General features: G+C 50.0%; 1 protein-coding gene across 1 annotated transcript in view; it reads right to left on the bottom strand.

Annotated features, from left to right (window-relative positions):
* Positions 1–24,479, bottom strand: part of LOC119959603 (zinc finger protein 774-like) — a 1,152,970-nt gene that overhangs the window by 18,302 nt on the left and 1,110,189 nt on the right. The window lies entirely within an intron of this gene.

The following is a 24,479-nucleotide window of genomic DNA, read 5'->3' as shown; positions in this document are numbered from 1 at the left end:
TTATTTCTTTGTTTATTGCCTGCCCCACCATAACGTTACTATTTGGTGGCCGATAGACTACTCCTATCAGTGACTTTTTTGCCTTACTATTCCTGATTTCCACCCAAATGGATTCAACCTTATCCTCCATAGCACCGATGTCATCCCTTACTATTGCCCGGATGTCATCCTTAAATAACAGAGCAACACCACCTCCCTTACCATCCACTCTGTCCTTCCGAATAGTTTGATACCCTCGGATATTTAACTCCCAGTCGTGACCATCCTTTAACCATGTTTCAGTAATGGCCACTAAATCATAGTCATTTACGATGATTTGTGCCACCAACTCATTTACTTTATTCCGAATACTACAAGCATTCAGGTAAAGTACACTTATGTTGGTTTTTTTTACCTCTGTTTTGAATCTTAACATCTCCAGTTTTATTCCTTTTGTTATTACTGGGCCTATTCACTGTGCTCCCCTCAGTCACTGTACCTTGTACTGTCGCCCTTATGGATTTCTGACTATGTCTTCTCTGCCTTGCACTTTTCCCCTTACTTCCTTTTGTTTCTGTCCCTGTTTTACTACCTTCCAACTTCCAGCATTGGTTCCCATCCCCCTGCCACATTAGTTTAAACCCTCCCCAACAGCTCTAGAAAACACCCCCCCTAGGACATCAGTTCCAGTCCTGCCCAAGTGCAGACCGTCCGGTTTGTACTGGTCCCACCTCCCCCAGAACCGGTCCCAATGCCCCAGGAATTTGAATCCCTCCCTCTTGCACCATCTCTCAAGCCACGCATTCATCCTATCTATCCTGAAATTCCTACTCTGACTAGCTCGTGGCACTGGTAGCAATCCTGAGATTACTACCTTTGAGGTCCTACGTTTGAGTTTAACTCCTAACTCCCTGAATTCCGCTTGTAGGACCTCATCCCGTTTTTTACCTATATCGTTGGTGCCTATGTGCACCACGACAGCTGGCTGTTCACCCTCCCTCCCCAGAATGTCCTGCAGCCGCTCCGAGACATCCTTGACCCTTGCACCAGGGAGGCAACATACCATCCTGGAGTCTCGATTGCGTCCACAGAACCGCCTGTCTATTCCCCTTACGATCGAGTCCCCTATCACTATAGCCCTGCCATTTTTCTTCCTGCCCTGCTGTGCAGCAGAGCCAGCCACGGTGCCATGAACCTGGCTGCTGCTGCCTTCCCCTGGTAAGCCATCTCCCTCAACAGTATCCAAAGCGGTATATCTGTTTTGCAGGGAGATGACCGCAGGGGACACCTGCACTGCCTTCCTACTCTTGCTCTTTCTTTTGGTCACCCATTTTCTATCTCCCTCAGTAACCTTCACCTGCGGTGTGACCAACTCGCTAAACGTGCTATCCACGACCTCCTCAGCATCGCGGATGCTCCAAAGTGAGTACATCCGCAGCTCCAGAGCCGTCAAGCGGTCTAACAAGAGCTGCAACTGAACACACCTCTTGCACGTGAAGGAGCCAGGGACAGTGGACGTGTCCCTGAGCTCCCACATCGCACACGAGGAGCATGACACGGGTCTGGGATCTCCTGCCATGTCTTAAACATGAATCATGTTTGCATCTTTCATTCACAGTCTAGAAGCAGGGAAAATGTTGACTACGACACCCCGTATCGGGGCCCACACTGAAGCCTTCACCTCCCCCTAAGCCGCCTCCACTGTCCCCAAATTTTGAGGGAGGCCACCACTACTGGACTCGTAGAATACCTTGCCGGGGGGAGTGGGAGCGGGGCCGTCACCAGGGCCGCCAAAGTCGTGCCCACACAGGACGCCGCCTCCATCCTCTTCCATGTGGCACCCTCCCCCTCCATCACCCACCTACGGATCATTGCCACATTTGCAATACCCACACAAGTTAGGCAACGCCAACCCACCTACCTCCCTGCCTCGTTCCAGGAATACCTGCCTCACCCACGGGGTCTTGCGCGCCCACACAAACCCCAGAATACTCCTGTTAACCCTCCTAAAAAAAGCCGTCGGGATCAATATGGGGAGGCACTGGAAGAGAAACAAGAACCTCGGGAGCACCGTCATCTTAACTGACTGGACCCTCCCCGCCAATGACGCCGGCAACACTCCCACCTCTTAAACCCCTCCTCCATCTGCTCCACTAACCTCTAAAAACTTAGCCTATGCAGGGCCCCCCAGCTCCTAGCTATCTGGACCCCAAGATATCTAAAGCTCCTCACTGCCCTCTTCAACGGGAGCTCTCCTATCTCCCTCTCCTGGCCCCCAAGTGCAGCACAAACAGCTCACTCTTCCCCACGTTGAGCTTATAGCCCGAAAAATCCCCAAACTCCCCAAGTATCTTCAGCACCTCTGGCATCCCTCCCGCCGGATCCCCCCACACAATCCCCCTCCAGTTCTTCGAATCCCTCAGTGCCATGGCCAAGGGCTCAATTGCTAATGCGAAGAGCAGGGGAGACAAGGGGCACCCTTGCCTCATCCCCTGGGACAACCGAAAGTCCTCTGACCTCCTCCCATTCATCACCACACTTGCTACCGGGGCACTGTACAGCAGCCTCACCCAACTAATGAATCCCTCACCAAACCCAAATCTCCTCAACACTACCCACAGGTAGCTTCACTCCACTCTATCGAAAGCTTTCTCCGCATCCATCGGTGCTACGATTTCTGCCTCCCCATCCGCCGACGCCATCATCATAACATTGAGCAGCCGCCGCACATTAACATTCAGCTGTCTCCCCTTCACAAACCCCGTTTGGTCCTCGTGTATAACCATCGGGACCACATCTTCCACCCTCCTGGACAGTATCTTGGCCAACAACTTTGCATCCACGTTGAGGAGTGAGATCGGCCTATAAGACACACATTAGAGGGGGTCTTTATCCCGCTTCAGGATTAGTGAGATTATTGCTCTAGACATCGTCGGTGGTAAAGTCTCCCCCCCCCCCCCCCCCCCCCCTCCTCATTCAGAGTCCTCACAAGCCGCGGGCCCAGCAGATCTGAGAATTTCTTGTAAACTTCCAATGGGAACCCATCAGGCCCCGGTGCTTTCCCGGTCTGCATGCTCCCCAGCGCCTCTATCAGCTCCTCCACCTCGATTGGGGCCCCCAGGCGCTCCACCCGCTCATCCTCCACTCTTGGGAACACCAGCTTATCCAGAAAGCTATCCATCCCGCCCACCTCCCTAGGGGGCACCGACCCGTCCAGCCCCTCATAAAAGGATCTGAACACCCCATTAATATCCCTACCACTCCGCACCAGGTTCCCTCCTGCATCTGTGGCTCCCCCTATCTCTCTTGCTGCCTCCCGCTTCCGGAGCTGGTGGGCCAGCATCCGGCTTGCCTTCTCCCCGTACTCATATACCGCCCCCTGCGCCCTCCTCCACTGCGCCTCCGCCTTCCGGGTGGTCAGTACATCGAACTCCGCTTGGAGACAACGACGCTTCCTCAAAAGCCCCTCTTCCAGGACATCCGCATACCTCCTGTCCACCCTTACCATTTCCTCCACCAACCTCTCCCTCTCAGCCCTCTCCGCCCTCTCCCTGTGCGCCCAAATAGATATCAGATCCCCTCTGACCACCGCCTTCAATGCTTCCCAGACCACCCCACCTTGCACCTCCCCATTGTCGTTGGTTTCCAAATACCCCTGTATGCTCCTAGGGACCCGCCCGCATACTCCCTCCTCTGCCAGTAGCCCCACATCTAACCTCCACAGCGGGCGCTGATCCTTCCCCTCCCCCAGCTCCAGGTCCACCGAATGCGGACAGTGGTCAGATATGACTATCGCCGAAAACTCCGCCCCCACCACTCTCGAGATTAGTGCCCTGCTGAGGACAAAAAAGCCAATCCGGGAATAGGCCTTGTGGACATGGGAGAAAAAGGCAAGCTCCCTCAAAAACCTCCAGGGGTCCAATGAACACCCTCAGCACTGAGGCCGCCGCTGGCCTCTTACCCGTCCTTGACATCGAACGATCCAGGGCTGGGTCCAACACAGTGTTAAAATCCCCTCCCAAGATCAAGCCCCCCGTCTCCAAGTCCAGGATTCGGCTCAGCATTCGCCGCATGAAGCCCGCATCATCCCTGTTGGGGGCATACACATTAATTAGAACCACCCGTTCCCCTTGAAGTCTCCAACTCACCATTACGTATCTTCCTGCGCTGTCCGCCACCACACTCGACAAGCTCTTGCCAACTAAAATCGCCACCGCTCAATTCTTCGCATCTAGCCCCGAGTGAAATACCTGTCCAACCCAACCTCGTCTCAGTCTCACCTGATCCGCCACCTTAAGGTGCGTCTCCTGGAGCATGGCCATGTCCGCACCGAGCCCCTTCAGGTGCGCCAGGACCCAGGACCGCATCACCGGTCCATTCAGACCCCTGATGTTCCACGTAACCAGCCGAATCTGTGGGGGGGGGGGGGGGGGGGTCTTCCCCCTCCCTGTGCGCCGGTCAGCCATAGCTCTCCCTCGGCTCACCACGTTCCCGCAGAACTCCCCAGGCCCGTTCCCCATGGTGGCAGACCCCCCCAACCCTCCCATCACCAGCAGTTCCCCTTCGGACCCTGCAGCAGCAACCCGTTATTCCCCCCCCCCCCTATTCCCTCCCCCCCCCAAACCCCAGCCAGCCCAAGCTAGGGCCCCCTAGCTGCGTAACTCCCTTCATTAATTAGAATTAATTTCGGGGGGGTTGTTGGGTTACGGGTATAGGGTGGATACGTGGGTTTGAGTAGGGTGATCATTGCTCGGCACAACATCGAGGGCCGAAGGGCCTGTTCAGTGCTGTACTGTTCTATGTTCTATGTTCTATTATACTTCTGTAAGTCAGCCGACTCCTGCTGAGCCTGGCTGCTCCCGCCATTCCAATGATCCCCCCCGATGCAACACAACCACCACTCCCCCCGCCCACCCAGTGCCGGCCCTGCCCACTGCTCCTCCATCCCAAACCCCACCCCCGACCCAACATGCGGGAAAAGATGGGCACATGACCCAACAGGACCGCGAAACCACTCCCCAAACCTCCACCCATGAAACAAGAACAAAACAGCACCCAAGTAAACCAAAAACAGTCCCAAAAATCGAAAAAGCCGAACAGCAAAAAGCCATCATCAAATACAATCAATAAAAGCAAAAGGATACCAAGGAGGACAAAGCCTCCGGACGATGTACATCATTCCCCAGCCCCCAGTACTCAGTTCGAGTCCACTTTCTCTGCATGGACAAAAGCCCAGGCCTCCTCCGGAAAATCGAAATAGAGCTGGCGGTCTTTATATGTGACCCAGAGGCGTTCCGGCTGTAACTGGCCAAACTTGACCCCTTCTTGTGAAGCACTGCCTTCGTCCGACTAAAACCAGCCCTTCTCTTTACCACCTCCGCACTCCAGTCCTGATAGATCCTGATCTCCACGTTCTCCCACTTACTACTCTCCTTCTTCGCCCATCTCATCACACACTCACGGTCGACGAAGTGGTGGAAACGGATCAGCACCGCCCGAGGCGGCTCATTTGGCCTGGGTTTCCTCAGCAGCACCCGATGGGCAGCCTCCAGCTCCAAGGGTCCCTGGAACGACCCTGCGCCCATTAGCGTGTTCAGCATCATAGCCACATAGGCCCCCAAATCCGAATCTTCCAGCCCCTCCGGGAGGCCCAGAATCCGCAGGTTTTTCAGACAGGAGCGGTTCTCCATCTCCTCCAGCCTCGCTGACCACTTCTTATGGAGCGCCTCGTGCGACCCCACCTTCACTGCCAGGCCCAGGAGTTCGTCCTCGCTCTCTGAGGCCTTTTGCCATAGCTCTCGGATCTCTGCACCCTGAGCCGTCTGAGTCGCCATGAGCTTGTCCAGGGAGGCCTTAAACGGTTCCAGGAACTCAGCCTTCAGCTCTCTGAAGCAGCACTGAAGCAGCTTCTACTGCTCCCGCGCCCCCTGCTGCCATAGAACATAGAACATAGAACGATACAGCGCAGTACAGGCCCTTCGGCCCACGATGTTACACCGACATGGGAAGTCAAAAAACTAAAGTCCATCTAACCTACACTATGCCATTATCATCCATATGCTTATCCAATAAACTTTTAAATGCCCTCAATGTTGGCCAGCCACGCTGCTGCTTCCCCGCCCCCGCACCATCTTCTTTTTCCTGACACGTACCTTTCTCTGCTCCAAAGAAGATTTTTTCACCACTAGGCTCCTGGTCCAGTCCATCCACTGGCTGCGGGCCCTTAAAAGAGCCCAAAAGACCAAAAACAGCGGGAGCTACCGAACGTGCGGCTCAGCTCCGCATCACCGCATCTCCGCATCGGTTTGGACTATTCACAAACTCATTCTCTGCTGTGTCCATTGCCATGATTGTTCTGTGTGTATTTCAGTGCTGTTCAGTGAAAACTACAATCATCCTTACTTTGTCGCATGCAGACACTGAACAATCCCAAATCATAAAAATGCAGAGAAAAACTTCCTGTTACATGGCAAATCTTGCATTTTTTTCAACACCATTTTCTCAACACCCATGTGAAAGGGAATGGAGCAGGGAGAGAGGATCCCTGGAGTGATGATCAGTGTGTTCAGGAGGATGGTATCAGAGGGAATGGAGCAGGGAGAGAGGATCCCTGGGGTGATGTTCAGTGAGTTCAGGGGGATGGTATCAGAGAGAATGGAGCAGGGAATGAGGATCCCTGGGGTGATGGTCAGTGAGTTCAGGGGGATGGTATCAGAGGGAATGTAGCAGGGAGAGAGGATCCCTGGGATGATGGTCAGTGAGTTCAGGGGGATGGTATGCGAGGGAAAGGAGCAGGGAATGAGGATCCCTGGGGTGATGGTCAGTGAGTTCAGGGGGATGGTATGCGAGGGAAAGGAGCAGGGAATGAGGATCCCTGGGGTGATGGTCAGTGAGTTCAGCGGGATGGTATCAGAGGGAATGGAGCAGGGAGAGAGGATCCCTCATCCGACGTTTAGTGCATTTGGGTAGATGATAAGAATGTGAAGTTCACATTTTGGGGAGATGGTTTGATAGTGGCCGATGAAATCAGAAGGAATTTGTCCAGTCAGACAGAAATGTAAATTATTCAAAGAGATGCAAGAGGGCTTGGACTAATGAAAGTAACAGAAAATATGGAGGCTATCAGTTGGGGCATGCATGACTGCAAAAAGCTTTTGCAGAATCATAAAATTTACAGAGCAGAAGGAGGCTATTCGGCCCATAGAGTATACACCGGCCCTTGGAAAGAGCACCATACTTAAGCCCACTCCTCGACACAATATCCCCGCAGCCCAGCAGCCCCACCGAACCTTTTTGACACTAAGGAGCACTTTCACCTGGCCAATCGACCTAATCTGCACGTCTTTGACTGTGGGATGAAACTGGAGCATCCAGAGGAAACCCACGCAGACAATGGGAGGAAGTGCAATCTCCACGCATACTGTCACCTGAGGCCCAAATTGAATCCGGATCCCTGGAACTATGAGGAAGCAGTGCTAACCAATGTGCCACCGTGCTACCCCGATTCCTGTGGTGTTCCTATCTTGGAAATATTTGATGGGCCAGCGTAGATTATAGATTGTAGTTGTTCTGGCACATGTGTGGGTGTGGCTGTAGGTGTGAATATGTGTGCATGTGTGTGTATGTCTGTGTTGTCGCGTGTGTGTGAGAGTGTATGTGTGTGTGTGGGTGGCACGGTAGCACAGTGGTTAGCACCAGCGCCAGGGACTTGTGTTCTATTCCGGAGGGTACCTCTGGCTGGAATCACGGTGTGATGTAAAAGAGGCCTGGAGCGTGGAAGTTCCTTGACTTGTAATTCAATATTTATTATCAATTTTACAGAGACCATTAAACAGAATTATTTCATTTATAGTTGACACCAGGTGAATATATCAACTAAGCGTCACATTGAGAACAGAACACAAACGGTCTAAACTGACAACTGACTAAAACTGTAACAAATCAAAGAGAGAAAACGTGGCTTCGACATTCAGGGCAATGAACAATTAATAACAAGAAATTGCTTCTAATTTACATAGGAACTTCAAACAACGGAGAAACTCCAAGCTAACACTGCGATGATCTCATTCAATTTAAACAGAACAAAACAGAAACCCAGTTTATATTGCTATCTCAGTTACAGATTCTGATCTTGTCACTGAAACGAATTTAACTTTGAGCTTCATTATGGTAATGTATATAATTGTCAGCAGCAGAAATACATAGATACACATTAGGAGAAAATCCACATGAAGTCTCAAATTCAGTGCATCACTCGACCTGCAAAAGAGGAATAAAAGAATGAAGCAAACGTTTTATGGGGCGGATGCTTTTATCTAAATGATTTTTATCAGTTAAGACTTCTGGAGATTTTTCGAATTGATCCTATCTGATTGCAATGTGGATGGATTGAATCTTTTCACCTTCACCAGAGTGACGGCAACGCTGTAGAACATGCTGAAGATGAACAGAATGATGAATGTGGAAGCAGTTGTCCAGATGTTTCCGTGACCATCCTCATTGCCTTCAATCCAGATGTGGCCAATGGAATCTGGGAGGTTAGAGGAAGATACCATTAGCTAATTTGTTACAGGTGGATGTTATATTGGTTATTCACTTTCATCTTTGTTCACATATTATTTTGCTCAATAATGTAATTTTCAAAATCTGATATTAACTTTCCCACTTAATGCAATTTTCAATATACACCTATTGTTAAGTTCATCATGCTCAGAAATATATCTCTACTAATTGCTCATCTGTGTTACTTATGTGTTCTGCGTTCGAAAATATATTTTTACTTCAGTGTCAGATGCTCATTTAGTCTGGTTTAATTTTGTACCAACTGTCAATAAGTAATATCATGAAGACTAAACGAAGGAAGTTAACTCATCTGAAATGAGTAAATTAGGTGTAGAATCTCTAGTTTTGAATGAGAGCATATCTCATTGAAACACAAAATAATCCGAATGGGTTTGACAAGGTAGATAATCTGCTTGGTAAAGGTGATCCATCGAGAACGTTGAAGTTATATGTTTTAATAATAATCTTTATTGTCACAGGTAGGCATACATTATCACTGCAATGTAGCTACTGTTCAAAACCCCTAGTCGCCACTTTCCGGCTCCTGTTCGGGTACACAGAGGGAGAATTCCGAATGCCCAAATTAGCTAACAACACTTCTCTTGGGACATGTGGGAGGAAACCGGAGCACCTGGAGGAAACCCACGCATTCACGGGGAGAATGTGCAGACTCCACACAGACAGTGACCCAAGCTGCAAATCAAACCAGTGACTCTGGTGCTGTGAAGCATTAGTGCTACTCATTGTGCTACGGTGCCGCCCAGTTTACGCTGGTCGGGGAGTGCAAATAAATGGTGACACAGCCTTTGGACAATGAGTTTATCCTTTTGCATACAGATGAGTGGACATTTCTTCATTTCGGGTTATGGGTCTTTGGAATACCCTATCCCAGATGGCTGTGGATGTCCCATCACACAGATTTCCTCCTGTGCAGAAGGCAGCCAATCGGTCCATCGAGTCACAATCGACCCCCTGAAACAGCAACTTACCCACTCTATCCCTGTAACTGCAGAGCAGGTATTTGGACACTGAGGGGCAATTTGACATGGCCAATCCATCTAACCTGCACATCTTTGGATTGTCGGAATCGATTTGAGCACACAGAGGAAACCCACGCAGACACAGCGAGAAAATGCCAACTTCACACAGACAACCACCCAAGGCCGGAATTGAACCGGTTCCCAGCGCTTTAAGGCAACATTGCTAACCACGGTGCCAACGTGCTGCCCCATCATTGAATATTCTGAGGGCTGGGGTAAGTATATTGTTAATTTCTCAGGGCATCCAAGGACATGAGGAATGGGTCGGTTATTGAAGTGAGACCCAATGTCAGACATGATCGCATTAAATGTTGAAGCAGTTTTAGGCCCATGGGTTGGTTCTGATAGAATGTCTTATGCTCTTTTGCTCTACAATGGTGATCTTGGAGGTACGTTCAAATTACTACTAACTGGGTTATTGTCCATTATCATGGTTAATAGACCGGACGAGTTTTTAAAAGAAAATATTTGTGTTTGGCAAGTCATTAACTTATCAGTTTCTAAAGGAGAACTAGGTTCCAGTCTTTGAAAGAACAACACGTAGTTGGGACAGATTTTGCATGCCTGTTAAAGAATACATTTTAATTTTAATTTCTCCTTGAGCCTGGTGACTTTGTTTGTTCTTTAGCGTTTGCGCACGTGTGTATGGATACACCTTGCTCTGCTTTACTCGCTGTTTGTGAGTTCATGTTCGAGGATGTGTTACATGCCAACGTGTCTATATAAATACATGAAAACTATACATATCAAATCTTTTAATCCACGGGTCACAGGACAATCATAGGAATGGAAAATGTAAAGGGAGCAACAAATTATTAATCATTAGAAGAGAGTGCTGCTTGGTTGGCAACTCTAATTGTTGGAGGCGATTCATGGAGAATGTACTGGGTAAATGTTCATTAATAGTAAACTGCCAATCATTGTTTGAATTCAAACCAGATAGCGTGACACTGATTTGTCGAGGAATTGCCCTGGGGAATGTGTCAGAGCATGGCTGTCACTTATTTTTCAGATGAAAGAGGCACAATAGGCATACGTGTACTTTCTGTCTGCAAAGAATAGAACTCTGTGAGTCACTCTATGCAGCGTGCAGCACAGATAGGTGCGCCACAATTGCCATTCTCTTCTCATGGAACCATAGAACCTCAACAGTGCAGAAGGAGACTATTCAGCCCATCGAGCCTGCACAGACCCTCTGAAAGAGCATAGGCCACACCCTATCCCTGTGAAACAGAGACCCCACCTAACCTTTTGGACACGATGGTGAAATTTAGCACAGCCAATGCACATATAACCTGCACATCTTTGGACTGTGGGAGGAAACCAGAGCACCGGAGGAAGCTTGCAGAAACACGGGGAGAACGTGCAGACTCCGCACTGTCACCCAATGCTGGAATTGAAATGAATGAAATGAAATGAAAATCGCTTATTGTCACAAGTAGGCTTCAAATGAAGTTACTGTGAAAAGCCCCTAGTCGCCACATTCCGGCGCCTGTTCGGGGAGGCTGGTACTGGAATTGAACCGTCCTGCTGGCCTGCCCTGGTCTGCTTTCAAAGACAGCGATTTAGCCATGTGCTAAACTCAGGTCCATGACGCTGTGAGACAGCAGTGCTAACCACTGTGCTACCGTGCCACCCATCATAATTTAATATTCCCATTATATTTATCATTTGTGTAAGTTCGCGGACGATTACAAGATTAAAAGTTTCAACATGTCTATTTTCTATGCGATATCAAAGTCACGTGTTACCAAATGGGTCGATGAGTGATACTGTGTGTGTTCATATGCAAATAAGATCTATTATGTGTGTTTCTTTGCCTGCACATTTGGATGTATTCTGTGTTTATCTATCACTATGTATGAACGTGTGGGCTAAAGTCTCTGTTAAGTGTTTACCTGTTTTCCATTGTTGGTGCATACGATTTAGCGGGTGTGTTTTTGTATTTTGTCCATGATTACGTGTCAATGCGCGTGTTATTGTGGGTTCATATATGTGTGTGTGCATGTGGTTATGAGTCAATTTGTGTACTGGTGTGTTTGTGAATACTTTAATACTTGTGTTTTCATGTGTGCGTTTCGTATTGTACATATTTATGTGTTGGTGTATGTCGGTATTTATGTATGATTATGTGCAGAGGTGTGCAAATGCAAGTGTTTGTATGCGTATTCGTGTTCTTGTGTATAGGAGTATGCTCATATTTGTGTGTATGCTTGCGTTTGTGAATATGTTAATATGTGTTAGGTTGTGTTTATGAATAGTGGTGTGAATTTGCTGATGTGCGTGTAGGTATGTACATGCGTGTGTCACTGTTAATGGTAGTATTAATATACGTGTTTGGGAATTCGCGGTAGGTATTGTGTCATGGATATTTGTTTGTATTTGCTTCTGCAACTTTGACTGTGCCTTTGGAGATGCCGTTTCCCTTGTTTCTGTCTGTTTTCGAGCATTTTTATTCAAGTTCCAAGTTTCAGCAAATGCCATTTAATGTAAGTGTCCATTAAAGGTAGAGTCGCCTCCTTCTCGTATTGGATATGCTCTAATGTCAGCTGTAAAGCAACTTCAGCTGAGACAACAATTCAGCCAGCAGTCCTCAGAAAATCAGGAAACAAACCGTAAACTACGGTAGGATTCAATCAGCAGTTAAGATTTGGGCTATTAGAAATCAAGGTAGATAGAGAAATACAGCACAGAACAGGCCCTTCGGCCCACGATGTTGCGCCGAACTTTTGTCCTAGGTTAATCATAGAATTTTGGACACTAAGGGCAATTTTTCATGGCCAATCCACCCAACCTGCACATCTTTGGACTGTGGGAGGAAACCGGAGTACCCGGAGGAAACCCACGCACACAAGTGGAGGATGTGCAGACTCCACACAGACAGTGGCCCAAGTCGAAATCGAACTTGGGACCCTGGAGCTGTGAAGCAATTGTGCTATCCACAATGCTACCGTGCTGCCCTTAAGAAGAAGTTAACCTACACTCCATTATTCTACCCTAATCCATGTACCTATCCAATAGCCGCTTGAAGGTCCCTAACGTTTCCGACTCAACTACTTCCACAGGCAGTGCATTCCATGCCCCCACTACTCTCTGGGGTAAAGAACCTACCTCTGACATCCCCTCTATATCTTCCACCATTTATCTTAAATTTATGTCCCCTTGGGGCTGGTTTAGCTCACAAGGCTAAATCGCTGGCTTTTAAAGCAGGCCAGCAGCACGGTTCAATTCCCATACCAGCCTCCTGAACAGGCGCCGGAATGTGGCGACTAGGGGCTTTTCACAGTAACTTCATTGAAGCCTACTCGTGACAATAAGTGATTTTATTTATATTATTATTTTTGTAATGGTGTGTTCCACCCGGGGAAAAAGTCTCTGACTGCCTACTCTATCTATTCCCCTGATCATCTTATAAACCTCTATCAAGTCGCCCCTCATCCTTCTCCGTTCTAATGAGAAAAGGCCTAGCACCCGCAACCTTTCCTCGTATGTCCTACTCTCCATTCCAGGCAACATCCTGGTAAATCTCCTTTGCACCTTTTCCAAAGCTTCCACATCCTTCCTAAAATGAGGCGACCAGAACTGCACACAGTACTCCAAATGTGGCCTGACCAAGGTTTTGTACAGCTGCATCATCACCTCACGGCTCTTAAATTCAATCCCTCTGCTAATGAACGTTAGCACACCATAGGCCTTCTTCACAGCTCTATCCACTTGAGTGGCAACTTTCAAAGATCTATGAACATAGACCCCAAGATCTCTCTGCTCCGCCACATTGCCAAGAACCCTACCGTTAACCCTGTATTCCGCATTCATATTTGTCCTTCCAAAATGGACAACCTCACACTTGTCAGGGTTAAACTCCATCAGCCACTTCTCAGCCCAGCTCTGCATCCTATCTATGTCTCTTTGAAGCCAACAACAGCCCTCCTCACTATCCACAACTCCACCAATCTTCGTATCATCTGCAAATTTACTGACCCACCCTTCAACTCCCTCATCCAAGTCGTTAATGAAAATCACAAACAGCAGAGGACCCAGAACTGACCCCTGCGGTACGCCACTGATAACTGGGCTCCAGGCTGAATATTTGCCATCCACCACCACTCTCTGTCTTCTATCGGTTAGCCAGTTTGTTATCCAACTGGCCAAATTTCCCACTATCCCATGCCTCCTTACTTTCTGCACAAGCCTACAATGGGGAAACTTATCAAATGCCTTACTAAAATCCATGTACACTACATCCACTGCTTTACCTTCATCCACATGCTTGGTCACCTCCTCAAAGAAGTCAATAAGACTTGTAAGGCAAGACCTACCCCTCACAAATCCGTGCTGACTATCCCTAATCAAGCAGTGCCTTTCCAGATGCTCAGAAATCCTATCCCTCAGTACCCTTTCCATTACTTTGCCTACCACTGAAGTAAGACTAACTGGCCTGTAATTCCCAGGGTTATCCCGATTCCCTTTTTTGAACAGGGGCAAGACATTCGCCACTCTCCAATCCTCTGGTACCACCCCTGTTGACAGCGAGGACGAAAAGATCATTGCCAACGGCTCTGCAATTTCATTTCTTGCTTCCCATAGAATCCTTGGATATATCCCGTCAGGCCCGGGGGACTTGTCTATCCTCAAGTTTTCAAAACGCGCAACACATCTTCCTTCCTGACAAGTATCTCCTCAAGCTTATCAGTCTGTTTCACACTGTCCTCTCCAACAATATGGCCCCTCTCATTTGTAAATGCTGAAGAAAAATACTTGTTCAAGACCTCTCCTATATCTTCAGACTCAATACACAATCTCCCGCTACTGTCCTTGATCGGACCTACCCTCGCTCTAGTCATTCTCATATTTCTCACATATGTGTAAAAGGCCTTGGGGTTTTCCTTGATCCTACCTGCCAAAGATTTTTCATGCCCTCTCTTAGCTCTCCTAATCCCTTTCTTCAGTTCCCTCCTGGCTATCTTGTATCCCTCCAGCGCCCTGTCGGAACCTTGTTTCTTCAGCCTTACATAAGTCTCCTTCTTCCTCTTAACAAGACATTCAACCTCTCTTGTCAACCATGGTTCCCTCACTCGACCATCTTTTCCCAGCCTAACAGGGACATACATATCAAAGACACGCAGTACCTGTTCCTTGAACAAGTTCCACATTTCACTTGTGTCCTTCCCTGACAGCCTTTGTTCCCAACTTCTGCACTTCAATTCTTGTCTGACAGCATTGTATTTACCCTTCCCCCAATTATAAACCTTGCCCTGTTGCACGCACCTATCCCTCTCCATAACTAAAGTGAAAGTCACAGAATTGTAGTCACTACCTCCAAAATGCTCCCCCACTAACAAAGCTATCACCTGCCCTGGTTCATTACCAAGTACTAAATCCAATATGGACTCCCCTCTGGTCGGACAATCTACATACTGTGTTAGAAAAGCTTCCTGGACACACTGCACAAACACTACCCCATCCAATTTATTTGATCTAAAGAGTTTCCACTCAATGTTTGGGAAGTTGAAGTCACCCATGACTACTACCCTGTGACTTCTGCACCTTTCCAAAATCTGTTTCCCAATCTGTTCCTCCACATCTCTGCTGCTATTGGGGGGCCTATAGAAAACTCCCAACAAGGTGACTGCTCCTTTCCTGTTTCTGACTTCAACCCATATTACCTCAGTAGGCAGATCCCCCTCGAACTGCCTTTCTGCAGCTGTTATACTATCTGTAATTAACAATGCCAACCCCCCCCCCCCCCCACACACCTCTTTTACCATCCTCCCTAATCTTGTTGAAACATCTATAACCAGGGACCTCCAACAAACATTTCTGCCCCTCTTCTATCCAAGTTTCCGTGATGGCCACCACATCGTAGTCCCAAGTACCGATCCATGCCTTAAGTTCACCCACCTTATTCCTGATGCTTCTTTCATTAAAGTATACACACTTCAACCCATCTCCTTGCCTGCAAGTACTCTGCTTTGTCAGTGTTACCTTCCCCACTGCATCACTACGTGCTTTGGCGTCCTGAATATCGGCTTCCTGAGTTGCTGGACTACAGATCCGGTTCCTATTCCCCTGCCAAATTAGTTTAAACCCTCCCAAAGAGTACTATAAAACCTCCCCCCCAGGATATTGGTGCCCCTCTGGTTCAGATGCAACCCGTCCTGCTTGTACAGGTCCCACCTTCCCCAGAATGCGCTCCAATTATCCAAATACCTGAAGCCCTCCCTCCTACACCATTCCTGCAGCCACGTGTTCAACTGCACTCTCTCCCTATTCCTAGCCTCACTATCACGTGGCACCGGCAACAAACCAGAGATGACAACTCTGTCTGTCCTGGCCTTTAACTTCCAGCCTAACTCCCTAAACTTGTTTATTACCTCCACACCCTTTTTCCTACCTACATCGTTGGTACCAATGTGCACCACGACTTCTGGCTGCTCACCCTCCCCCTTCAGGATCCTGAAGACACGGTCCGAGACATCCCTGGCCCTGGCACCCGGGAGGCAACATACCTTTCGGGAGTCTCGCTCGCGACCACAGAATATCCTATCTATTCCCCTAACCATTAAATCTCCTATTACTATTGCTTTTCTATGCTCCCCCCTTCCCTTCTGAGCCCCAGAGCCAGACTCAGTGCCAGAGACCTGACCGCTGGGGCCTTCCCCCAGTAGGTCATCCCCCCCAACAGCATCCAAAACGGTATACTTGTTTTGAAGGGAAACGGCCACGAGGGATCCCTGCACTGTCTGCCTGTTAGTGTTCTTTCCTCTGACTGTAACCCAGCTACTCTTGTCCAGTACCTTTGGTGTGGCTACCTCCCTGTAACTCTTCTCGATAACCCCCTCTGCCTCCCGGATGATCCGAAGTTCATCCAGCTCCAGCTCCAGTTCCTTAACACGGCCTCTGAGGAGCTGGAGTTGGGTGCACTTCCCGCAGGTATAGTCAGCGGGGACACCTGTGGTATCCCTCACCACGCACATCCTAGAAACAGCAACTTTTAAGTTAATTAACTAAATAAAAGAAATACTAGACTTTAAATAAAACTGAACCCTTATACTCCCTCAGTCACCAAACTCTCACTGTAGCACTCAAAAAAAAAGGTATCATTAGGTTCCCAGAGACAAATGTACCACGAAATAATTTATATTGTGCTGCATACATATGCACATTACATATGATTCTCATGTAGCATTCTTCAGGTAGTCAAGTGGAAGCCGACGGTGTTACCAATGGTAACTGAGTTCAGGAAGTAGTGAGCACCTGCTTTCCATTCCATCTGCTGGTTGAGTCTAGTTGGTTCGCAATTACCATTTCTCCTTCCTCTGGCGGAAGACTGAACATAATGAATTATATTTTACCCTTTCTTCTCCCTCTGGTGGAAGATTAAGTATAATGGATTATCAACTATCCTTTGTCCACTCTGTAGAAAGAGTGAGTATAATGGATTATCAATTACCCTTTTCCCATCTCTCTTGTGGAAGAATGAGTGCAATGGATTATCCATCATTCCTTTTCCTCTCTCTGATGGAAGAATGAGTATAATGGATTATAAATTTATCCTTCTCACCCCTTTGCTGGAAAGATGATGAGTTAACAATCGCCCTTTCTTCTCTCTTTGATGGAAGAATGAGTATAATTGTTTATCAATTACTCTTTCTCATCCCTCTGGTGGTAGTGTGAGTACAATGAATTAACAATCACCCTTTCTTCTCTCTCTGATGGAAGAATGACTATATTGGATGATCAATTATTCCTACAACTCCCACTGGTTCAAGAATGAGTATAAAGGATTATCAATTGCCCTTTCTCCTCCCTATAGCGGAAGAATGAGTATAATGGTTAATCAGTTACCTTGTCTCCTCTCCCTAGTGGAAGAACAAGTGTAATGAAAAATGAAAATGAATGAAAATCTCTTCTTGGCACAAGTAGGCTTCAAATGGACTTCCGGTGTGCAGCATGGAGTGAGTGAGCACACAGAGGCAGCTCCTGTCCAAGGTTACAGAAAAGAGCTCTTTTTTGGGTGGCATGGGTTGGAATTTCGATGAAAAGGCATAGGTGAATGTTCATGGAGTACTTTCCCCCAGGAATAGTATGTTTCTTGTTTATCAGACCCTCAGAAAAAGGCCAAGATTGGGCTGAAGCAGCAGTAGAAAAAAGCCTCGACAAGCAGGCAGGCGGGGGAAGGGCCAGCTCAGACTTCTCAAGCTGACTTGAGGGCCTTTATGAAAGCTGAATTCTAGCAGCAGTCGATGCTGTCCCGACGAATCCCAGTGGGGAAGGTGTCTAGAGGAGCATTCCCCATAATTTATGGTGCTCACCTGGAGTGGGGCAAAGGAAAAAGCTGCAGCAGCTCCCCAAGAAAAGCAGGGGAAGAAAGACAAAATAGCGGCCGGTGGAACACCCGAGGACTGGTGGAAGTGGGTGCAGGAGCAGCAGGCCTCTCTTCTGCGCTGTTTTGCGGAGCTGAAGGCTGAGTTGCTGGACTCCCTGAATGCAACTACAAACAAGCTGCTTGGGACCCAGGCGGCACAGGAGGCGTCTATTCGGGAGTTGCAGCAGCAGGCCGCTGAGAGGGAGGAGGAGGCCATGGTCCTCGTGGGGAAAGTGGAGTTGCACGAGGCACTTCACAAAAAGTGGCAAGACCGCTTGGAGGAGCTGGACCTTCGCACGAGGCGAAAGAATTTGAGGATCCTGGGCCTGGCGGAGGGGCTGGAGGGGTCGGATCTCCCGTCGTACGTGACCACGATGTTGAGCTCGTTGATGGGAGTGGGGTCCTTCCATTTGCCCCTGGAGCTTGAGGGAGCTCACAGAGTGCTGGCCAGGAGGCCTAAGGCAAATGAACCCCTGCGGGCGGTGCTGGTGCGGTTCCATCGATTTAGTGACCGGCAGTGTGTGCTGCGCTGGGCCAAGAAAGTGAGGAGCAGCAAGTGGGAGAATTCGGTGGTGCGAATCTACCAGGACTGGAGTGCGGAGGTGGCAAAGCGGCGGGCCGGGTTCAACCGGACAAAGGCGGTGCTTCATGCCAAGCAGGTCAGATTTGGAATGCTGCAGCCTGCGCGTCTGTGGGTGACATATAAGGACCGGCACCACTACTTCGAGTCCCCGGAGGAGGCGTGGGCCTTTGTACAGGCGGAGAAGGGTAGGCTGCAGGGAGAACTAGGGTCTGGGGACACACTATGGCCGTTGCTGTTTTCGCTGTTGCTGATCTTCAATTTTGACAGGTGTTATTTTTATGCTGGTTTTCTTTTTGCTTTGTTTCCGGGTGGGTTTGTCTGTTGGGTATGGGTGTGGGGTATGTGGGGAACGTTGGGGGTATGTGCTTTATATGTTCTCTTCTGTACGGGGCTGGGGGTTGGGGTGAAACTGGATTTTGAGGAGCTGCGTCAGAAGGGTGGGGTGTGGCAGTGTGAAAGCGCGGGCTTTCCTCTGGATGTCCGCGCTGCGGGGCGTGGGGGCGGAGCTGGAGGTGGGGGCGTGGCCTTCACTGGTTTTCTTTCCCCCGCTGAAGCGGTGCCAAGGAGGTGTGGCAAGAGGGGGATGACCCCATGCCGGGAGGAGATGGGTATTGGCGGGAGCTGCCGGGTCAGCAGAAGTCAGCTGACTCACGGAAGTACCATGGAGGGTGCGTCGCGGCTAGGAGGGGTCCTAGCCTGGGGGGGTGGGGGGGGGGGGGGGGGGTGGGGGGGGGATGCCGGGTTGCTGCTGGAATGGCCAGGAAGGAGCTGGTGTGGGTCGGGGGGGTAGAGGAGAGGCGTTATCGCCATGGGGAACGGGTCAGGCGGGGCGAGCTGGCCTGGGGCGAGCAGTCGATAAGCTATGGCTAGCTGGCGGGGGAGAGGGGCAGTTGCCCTCTGATCCGGCTGATTACCTGGAGTGTGAGGGGGCTGAACGGGCCGGTTAAGAGAACGAGGGTGTTTTCTCATCTGAAGGGGCTGAAGGCGGACGTGGCTATGCTCCAGGAGACCCACTTGAAGGTGGCGGACCAGGTTCGTCTGAGGAAGGGGTGAGTGGGGCAGGTTTTTCACTCAGGATTGGACGCGAAGAACCGGGGGGGGTGGCGATTCTGGTGGGGAAGAGGGTGGCGTTCGAGGCGGCCGAGGTGGTGTCGGACAAGGAGGGCAGATATATTATGGTGAAGGGTAGGCTGCAGGGAGAGAAGGTGGTGCTGGTAAATGTATATGCCCTGAATTGGGATGATGCCGGCTTCATGAGGTGCTTGTTGGGCCGCATTCCGGACCTGGAGGCGGGGGGCCTGATCATGGGGGGAGACTTTAACACAGTGCTGGATCCCCCACTGGACCGGTCCAGTTCAAGGACGGGTAGGAGACCGGCGGCGGCCAAAGTGCCGAGGGGGTTTATGAACCAGATGGGAGGGGTGGATCCCTGGAGGTTTGGGAGGCCAAGAGCGCGGGAGTATTCCTTGTTCTCTCATGTCCATAGGGTCTATTCTCGAATAGATTTTTTCGTCCTGAGCAGGGGATTGATCCCGAAGGTGCAGGATGCCGAGTATTCAGCCATAGCAATTTCAGACCATGCTCCGCGCTGGGATGATCTGGAGATGGGGGAGGCGCGGGACCAGCGTCCGCTCTGGCGCCTGGATGTGGGGATGCTGGCTGATGAGGAGGTGTGTAGGAGGGCCCGGGGAAGTATTGAGGGGTATCTGGATACCAACGACACGGGGGAGGTCCGGGTGGGGATGGTCTGGGAGGCTCTGAAAGTAGTGATCCGGGGGGAGCTGATCTCCATCCGGGCCCATAGGGAAAGGCGGGAGAGGAAGGAGAGGGAGAGACTGGTGGGGGAGCTCCTGGATGTGGACAGGAGATACGTGGAGGCACCGGAGGAGGGGTTGCTGGTGGAACGGCGCAGTTTGCAGGCCAAATTTGACTTGTTGACCACCAGAAAGGCGGAGACACAGTGGAGGAGGTCGCAGGGTGCGGTATATGAGTATGGGGAGAAGGCGAGCAGGATGTTGGCGCATCAGCTCCGCAGGCGAGATGCGGCTCGGGAAATTGGTGGAGTGACGGATAGGGGTGGGAATGTAGTGCAGAAGGGGACAGAAGTAAATGTGGTCTTTAGGGACTTCTACGAGGAACTGTACTGGTCAGAACCTCCGATGGGGAGAGGGGGGATGGAGAGCTTCATGAACAGGCTATGTTTCCCAAGGGTTCAAGAGGAGCTGGTAGAGGGGCTGGGGGCGCCGATAGAGTTGGAGGAGCTAGTCAGGGGACTTGGACAAATGCAGTCAGGTAAGGCGCCGGGGCCAGACGGGTTCCCGGGGGAATTTTATAAAAAGTATGCGGATCTGGTGGGTCCCTTGTTGGTGCGAGCCTTCAATGAGGCATGGGAGGGGGGGGGGGGGCTTTGCCCCCGACGATGTCGCGGGCACTGATCTCTCTGATCCTGAAGTGGGATAAGGACCCCTTGCAGTGTGGATCATACAGGCCTATCTCGCTCTTCAATGTTGACGCTAAGTTGCTGGCGAAGATCCTGGCCACCAGGATAGAGGACTGTGTGCCAGGGGTGATACACGAGGATCAGACAGGATTTGTCAAGGGACGGCAGCTCAACACGAATGTGCGGAGACTGCTAAATGTTATTATGCTGCTGGCAGTGGAGGGGGAGGCGGAGATAGTGGTGGCGCTGGACGCAGAGCAAGCGTTTGATAGAGTTGAGTGGGGGTACCTGTGGGAGGTGCTGGAGCGGTTCGGATTCAGGGAGGGATTCATCAAATGGGTGAGGCTGCTCTACGCGGCTCAGATGGCAAATGTAGTTACCAATGGAAGGAGATCGGAGTACTTTAGGCTCTACCGTGGGACCAGGCAGGGGTGCCCCCTGTCCCCCTTGCTCTTTGCATTGGCGATTGAACCTTTGGCTATGGCGTTGAGGGAGTCAGGCAGATGGAGGGGTCTGGTGCGGGGTGGGGAGGAACATCATGTATCGCTGTATGCAGACGACCTGCTGTTGTATGTGGCGGATCCAGAAGGGGGAATGCCGGGGGTGATGGAGCTGTTAGCGGAATTTGGGGGCTTCTCGGGCTATAAGTTAAATTTAGGCAAGAGTGAGATATTTGTAGTACACCCGGGTGATCAGGAGGAGGGAATTGGGAGACTCCCATTTAAGAGGGCAGTGAAGAGTTTCAGATACCTGGGGGTGCAGGTGGCCAGGAGTTGGGGGACTCTCCATAAGCTTAATTTTACCAGGCTGGTGGAGCAGATGGAGGAGGAATTTAAAAGGTGGGACATGGTGCCGCTATCGTTGCTGGGTAGAGTGCAGTCTGTCAAAATGACGGTTCTCCCAAGGTTCTTGTTCCTGTTTCAGTGTTTGCCCATCTTTATCCCTAGGGCCTTTTTAAGAAGGGTGACTAGCAGCATTATGAGCTTTGTTTGGGCGCATGGGACCCCAAGGGTGAAGAGGGTCTTCTTGGAGCGGGGTAGAGATGGGGGGGCTGGCGTTACCCAATCTCTCGGGGTATTATTGGGCGGCCAATGTGTCGATGGTGCACAAGTGGGTAATGGAGGGGGAGGGGGCAGCATGGAAACGGATGGAAAGGGCGTCCTGTGGAGATACAAGCCTGGGGGGCCTGGTAACGGCGCCATGGCCGCTCCCTCCTACGAGGTATACCACGAGTCCAGTGGTGGCGGCTACCCTCAAGATTTGGGGCAGTGGAGGCGACATAGGGGAGAAGTGGGGGGCTCGATGGAGGCTCCGTTAAGGGGGAACCATAGGTTCGTCCCGGGGAACATTGATGGGGGATTTCAGGGTTGGCATAGAGTGGGCATCAGAAAGCTGAGGGACCTGTTTATTGATGGGAGGTTTGCGAGCCTGGGGGAGTTGGAGGAGAAATTTGGGCTCCCCCGGGGAACATGTTCAGGTATCTGCAGGTAAAGGCATTTGCTAGGCGGCAGGTGGAGGGATTCCCTTCGCTTCCCACGAGGGGGGTGAGCGACAGGGTGCTTTCGGGGGTCTGGGTCGGAGAGGGGAAGATATCTGATATCTACAAGGTTATGCAGGAGGCGGAGGAGGCGTCGGTAGAGGAGCTGAAAGCTAAGTGGGAGGGGGAAAAGGGGGAACAGATCGAAGACGGGACATGGGCTGATGCCCTGGAGAGGGTTAATTCTTCCTCCTCGTGTGCACGGCTTAGCCTCATCCAATTCAAGGTGCTGCACCGGGCCCACATGACTGGGACGAGGATGAGTAGGTTCTTTGGGGGTGAAGATAGGTGTGTCAGGTGCTCGGGGAGTCCAGCGAACCATGCCCATATGTTCTGGGCATGCCCGGCACTGGAGGAGTTCTGGAAGGGGGTGGCGAGGACGGTGTCGAGGGTGGTGGGATCCAGGGTCAAGCCAGGATGGGGACTCGCGATTTTTGGGGTTGGGGTGGAGCCGGGAGTGCAGGAGGCGAAAGAGGCCGGTGTGCTGGCCTTTGCGTCCCTAGTAGCCCGGCGAAGGATCTTGCTACAATGGAAGGATGCGAGGCTCCCAAGCGTGGAGACCTGGATCAATGACAGGCGGGTTTCATTAAGCTAGAGAAGGTCAAATTCGCCCTGAGAGGATCGGTACAAGGGTTCTTTAGGCGGTGGCAACCTTTTCTCGACTTTCTGGCTCAACGATAGAGTACAGGGACAGTAGCAGCAGCAACCCGGGGGGGGAGGGAAAGGGGGAAGGGGGAGGGAAAGGGGGAAGGGGGAGGGAAAGGGGGAAGGGGGAGGGAAAGGGGGGGGGCAGACAATGACTATGTTTGTTTGTTTATTTATTTAATTTTAATTTATTTTTAAGTTCTTTTGTTGTTCATTAGGGTTGGGGGGTGGGGGGATGTGATACATGCATCGATACGGTCTGGGGGTGTTACAGTTATTATGGGTTATTTTGTTGCATTTCATTGTTTGTCGTTATGTTTTATATTTTCTGTAAAAAATTCCAATAAAAATTATATTTTAAAAAAAGTAGGCTTCAAATGAAGTTACTGTGAAAAGCCCTTAGTCGCCACATTCCGGCGCCTGTTTGGGGAGGCTGGTAGGGGAATTTAACCGTGCTGCTGGCCTGCCTTGGTCTGCTTTCAAAGCCAGCGATTTAGCCCTGTGCTAAACCAGCCCCTCTCAGTGCAATGAGTTCACAATTACCTTTTTTCCTCTCGCTGGTGGAAAATTGTGTATAATGGTTGATCAATTGCCCTTTCTTCAGTCTCTTAAGAAAAAAATGAGTACAATGGGTTTACAATTGCTCTTTCTACTCTCTCTGGCGGAAGAATGAGCATCAAGGGCTATCAATTACCCCTTTTCCTCTCTCTAGTGGAAGAATGGTTATAATGCGTTGTCAATTACTCCTTTTCCTCTCTCTGGTGGAAGAATGGGTAAAATGCGTTGTCAATTACTCCTTTTCCTCTCTCTCTGGTGGAAGAATGGGTATAATGGGTGATCAATTATCCTTTCTTTTCCCTTTGGTGGAAGAAGGAACAGAATCGGTTATTAATCGTTTTTTTCTCCTCTCTCTGGTAGAAATATGAGTATAATGGATTTACTTTCCCCCCTCTCTTTTGCGAAAGAATGACTATAATGGGTTAACAATTGCCCATTATCCTAACTCTGATGGGTATAATGCGTTATCAAGTATCCCTTCCCCCTCCCTCTGGTGAAAGAATGAGTATAATGATTTACCAATGATCATTATCCTTCCACTCCTGGAAGAATGAGTATAATGGTTTACCAATTACCCTGTGTTCTCTCTCTGCTGCAAGAATTAATATAATGGGTGACCCTTTCTCTTCCGGCGGAAGAAAGTGTATAATGAGATATCAATTATCCTTATTCCTCTCTCTGGCGGAAGAATGAATATAATGGGCCAATAATTTCTATTTCTCCTCCTCTCTGGTGGCTGAGTGTGGGCCTGGGACTACAATGAATTC

Source organism: Scyliorhinus canicula, unplaced genomic scaffold (assembly GCF_902713615.1).
Source record: "Scyliorhinus canicula unplaced genomic scaffold, sScyCan1.1, whole genome shotgun sequence".
Lineage (NCBI taxonomy): Eukaryota > Metazoa > Chordata > Chondrichthyes > Carcharhiniformes > Scyliorhinidae > Scyliorhinus > Scyliorhinus canicula.
This window is presented reverse-complemented; position numbering and strand designations above follow the sequence as displayed.